Raw genomic sequence first — 5610 nt, 5'->3', positions numbered from 1 at the left:
GACATTTTTAAGACAGTTGTTTCGATGCATGCATTTCTTTCAAATAAACTGGTGCCATTCCCTTTATACATTTGAACATGATTGTTGATATTTTGAACAAAATTCTTTTTTTGACCATCAACCAGTGCAGTTCTCTGAATATCGGGATGACATGGTCAAACTTTTTCGCACCAACCACGATCTTAGCTGCCCGATTCTGAATTGACTGAAGCACAGATAACGATTTTTCAGGCAAACCGTAAAATAGGCTGTTGCAGTAATCAAGTCTAGAATGAATAAACGAATGCACTAAACTTTGAATAACATCTTTGGTTAAGCTTTTGCGGATTATTTTTAATTTTCGCAGTTGTAGGGTTGCAGTACCAGATAAAAACTTGATATGTTCAGTCATTGCCAGTCTAGAATCAAAAATGACACCCAAGTTTGTAGCTTTGGGAATGAAGTTTATATTTGAGCCCTCAATGATAACTGAATTAATTCTAGACAGCTGTTGCCAAGTTCCAACCAGAAGAATTTGCGTCTTACTTTGATTGAGCTTAAGACGATTATTTGCCATCCATTTCTCGATCTCGACCAAACATTTAACAAAACGATCAACTGCAAGATGAAAGTTGCTATAGGATTCTGTGGCGAGTAGCTGAATATCATCTGCAAATGCATGGCACTCCAAACCATGTAATCCGATCGCCTCAATAATTTCAGAGGTGTAAAGAATAAACAAGATCGGTCCGAGAACCGAGCCCTGTGGAACACCAAATCTAATCGTTTGAACCGAAGAGGTCTTATTCTTGTAGATTACCTGTTGAGTTATGTTTGTTAAGTACGACCGAAACCATTGTTCGACAGAGCCAGTTATTCCAAATCTATGATTAAGACGTTTCAGAAGAATGCAATGGTCAACACAGTCAAATGCCGAACTCATATCTAAGAATCCAAGAAGAGATGTATGTATGTAGGTATGTATGTATGTACGTATGTACGTATGTATGTATGTATGTATGTGTGTATGTATGTATGTATGTATGTATGTATGTATGTATGTATGTATGTATGTATGTATGTATGTACGTATGTACGTATTACATTCAGACATTGAATCACGGACCACACGTACATACACCCATAAACACAAACATACAAACACACACACACGTACATACTAACCGTTTGTGGACACCGCAATAGCCACAAGCAGTAACAGACGACGACAACGACGCTAACATTTTCACGCACAATTGACTTTAAAATAACTAAAACGTAAATTATTACCGAAATAATTTCGAAATAATTTTGGAATAATTTCGAAACGGTTTCGTAATAGTTACTTTTGAAAACGAGTTCAATATGTCAATCTATTTTCTATAAAAGTTAATTTTATAGTGCAAAACTGACTCAAAATCTGAAGCAAAAATGGGTATTTTATAGACTTTCTTTCAACGGTTCTACCTACCTCTTTGTCTCTTTCTTTTTACATCTATCTATCTTTTTATCTATCTATCTATCAGTTTCTCTTTCTCTCTTTTTCTTTCTCTCTCTCTCTCTCTCTCTCTGTATATATGTATGTATATATAATAAACAAACTAGGTAAATTATTAACGATTGACCTGCTTTTATTTTCTAATTATCCGTTTTTTTAAACACAATTATAATAATAATATCACTAATTAGTTTTACCGGTAAGAGTTGTATAGTAGCAGCAGTAGCAGCAGTAGTAGCAGCAGCAGTAGTAGCAGTAGTAACAGCTGTAGTAGTAGCAGTAGTAGTAGCAGCAGCAGTACGGTAGTAGTACGGTAGTAGTAGTAGTATTGAACATTTCAATTTTTATAACATTGTTTTTAGCTTTCTTCATCATCAACACAATCGATAAGTATTATTATTATTATTGATATTATTATTGATATTATTATTATTATTATTATTGTTATTATTGCTATTGTCGTGTTTATTATTATTAATATTATTATTTTAATTGATATAATGATATTTTTTTAGCCTCGCCAGCGATATTTCGACTTGGAATAAATACTGGTTTAATAGTGAAATTAGTTTCTTTTTAAAATTTAATTAATAATAATGTGCTAAATCAACCAACGCGTTATGACGTGTATGAAACGCCAATCACGCAAACAAACAAACAACAAACAGGCAAACGAACAAACATGCAAACAAACGAACGAACGAACGAACAGACAAACACGTTTCATCAAACCGCAGCTCAACCATTATACTGAAAACATATCTGGAGCGTCGAAACGAAATTTTCAATTTAATTGTTAACACCCGATAATGTGCAAGGTGGACATGGTTAACGAGGCAGACACTGTAAAATTCGCCCACCTCACATCTCTAAGTTGCCAATGTATGTATGGTAAGAAATGAAGGCAGTGGAAAAACATATCAGCTCGTCTCAAATTATTCGCTGGTCCAAAACTATAGCCACTTTGCCAGAGGTAAATGGAGAATTTGCATGCTATCATTCAGCAGCTGCCAACAAACTCCAATCCAATCAGATGGGGCAGATCTTCTAAAGTTCAATGTTCATTGCAAACCAGCAACAAACATGTCTTACTGAGGCTCAACGATAGCTTTACGTATACAAGGGGTGGACAAACTTTTTGCTGTGAGGGCCGCACTGAGAACTATTTTACTTTTGAAGGATCGCATATGTACTTTAATAGCAAATTTTTTCGACATGGGGAAATTTTTTAAGATTTTTGGCTCCTTTTTTCCGGTCATAATGTCTGGCTGGCGACCTTTCCTCTGGCAAACAAGACCTCGCGGGCCGTAGATGCATCCCTCTCTTCCACTTTCTCTCTCTTTCTAATTTCTTTCTTTCGTTCATTGACTCTCTTTTTTATCTCTCTTTTTTTCTTTGGTTATCTTATCTTTCTCTCCCTCTTTCTCTCTCTCTTTTTATCTCTTTCTTTCAAGCAAACAAACAAACGATTTGAGGAACAAATATGCAAACAATTTTACGAACGAACGAAGGAACGATCGATAGAATAAAATGGAAACAACTATAAAAAAAAACGAACGAACGAACAAATGAACAGGCGAACGTTTGCATGAACCCTTGAACGCAATAACAAACGAACGAACTTTTGAATTATTATGCAAAGTTTGTATTTGACACCAAAATTATTAGAAATATAAAATAATCACCCAAGCCGAATTTCAAAATTTGAAGAAAAAAGATATGAAGTAACAATTTTATAAATGTTCAAATTCTACCTTACTACTACTATTATTATTTATAATATTATTATTTGTTATTGTTATTTTTATTATTTTCATTACTGTTATTATTATTATTATTAATTTTATTATTAAACTTTATCTTAATCGCACTCCACGTTTGGCTCAGTGCCCGGATTAATGGACCACATCCTACAAGACTGGTTTTCCTTGCATTTCTGGAATCATCATCATCATCATTATTATTATTGTTATTATTATTATTGTTGTTGTTGTTATTATTATTATCACCATTACTTCATCATCATTATCATCATCATCATCATTATTATTATTATTATTGTTGTTGTTGTTGTTGTCGTTGTTGTTGTTGTTATTATTATCACCATTACTTCATCTTTATCCTCATCATCATTATCATTATTATTGTTATATACTATTCAGACATGCATGCGCATACACACACACACATATATATAAACACATCTACACACACACACACACACACACACACAAAGTTACACACATAGATACATAGATACTAAGGAACACACCTCTTTGCAGTAATCCTTGCAGAAACAAGTTTCACAACCATCTACATCAGTTTGACGACCACTTTTGGCACACGAGCTTGGGCAGTTTGCCGTTGAGGCACATGCATCGGCTGTCAAAATGTAAACAAAAATGTAAAGCTTTGTAAACAAAAATGTAAAGCTTCGTAAACAAAAATGTTAAGCTTTGTAAACAAAAATGTAAAGCTTCGTAAACAAATTGTAAAGGTTTGTAATGGAAATGTAAAAGTTTGTAATGGAAATGTAAAGGTTTGTAATGGAAATGTAAAGCTTCGTAAACAAATTGTAAAGGTTTGTAATGGAAATGTAAAAGTTTGTAATGGAAATGTAAAGGTTTGTAATGAAATGTAAAGCTTTGTAAACAAAAATGTAAAGGTTTGTAATGGAAATGTAAAGGTTTGTAATGGAAATGTAAAAGTTCGTAAAAAAAAATGTAAAAGTTTGTAAAAGAAATGTAAAGGCTTGTAATGGAAATGTAAAGGTTTGTAATGGAAATGTAAAGGTTTGTAATAGAAATGAAAAGATTTTTGGTAACAGAATAGAACCAACCAGTGAAATAACTAATCAATCAGCCAAACTCATCAATCAACTAACCGATTAACCAGCCACTCAAACGACTAATCAACCAAACCTGACTAAACTAACTAACCAACCGACCGACCGACCGACCGAGTGTAATGATTTGTTATGCAGCAATCGCGAAAACATTGTATGGGTTTGATTGTAAAAAAAAACTAATTGAAAGTACTAGTAAAAGACATTTTTAAAAAACGCTACGCAATATACAAAAAATCTCTTTAAAATCATAAAAATAATAAACAAATAAATTTAAAAAATAAACATGAAAATAAGTCAAATAAATAAAAATTTTAAATTTAAAAAAAAACCCTAACCCCTGCTGGAAACCATGACGGTCAGCGCAAAGACCAGCAACAAAGTCCACATCATCTTTGATGACATCATCGTTAGAAGAGGAAGGTTCTTTCTTTACTATTGCGACCAAATTAGTTCGATATTCGCCCAACACAACTGGCTAGCAATGCCAAGAGTTAAGATGACTACGTGTTAAGGGATACCTAAGGGTTTTTTATACATCTTTGCAAGTATATATTTGCACATACACACATACATTCACACACACACACACATACAATTAACAAAATCGACACCTGGCTCAACGACTTATGTTTTTATTAATAACATTTCAATTTTCTTTTAAAATAAATATCAACGAGAGAGAGAGAAAGAGAGGGAGAGGGGGGGGAGAGAAATGAAAAAGATTGCAAAAGATAGATAGAGAGCGAAAGAGAAAGAGAAAGAGAGAGAAAGAAAGAGAGAGAGAGAGAAAAAAGGCAAAGAAGAAATAAATCGTGAAAGAAAGAAAGATGTAGAAATTTAGAAAAAAACAAATAAAGAGAGATATAGAGAAACCCGGTAGGATGAGAATGAAGAAGTAAGAAAGAGAGAGAGAGAGAGAGAGAAAAGGTGAGAAAAAAAGAGAGAGAAAAGAAAAGAAGAAAACATAGAAGGAGGGAGAGAGAGAGGCAGGAGTAAGAAGATTGTGGTATGAACGATTATCGACCGATCAGAAGATGATGTTAATCGATTCCTCAACTGATGCTCTTATGACCTTGTAGATGTTTTTAAACTTTGTTGTTGTTCGTGGTGTTGTCCGGGGTTTTATTTTCTCACAATTTCTCAGAAAAATATTTTAATCTTGAAAAAATCTTCGTACAATTAGATTTTTTTTTCATCTATATGGGATGTTGTTAACGCTTGCAGCGACGGTGAAACTGGTCAACAGTGAAAACGTAGAAACAAACCTTGTATGTGTGTGTTTGTA

This window comes from Helobdella robusta, assembly GCF_000326865.2.
Source record: "Helobdella robusta unplaced genomic scaffold HELROscaffold_33, whole genome shotgun sequence".
Lineage (NCBI taxonomy): Eukaryota > Metazoa > Annelida > Clitellata > Rhynchobdellida > Glossiphoniidae > Helobdella > Helobdella robusta.
Note: the sequence above shows the minus strand (reverse complement) of the source record.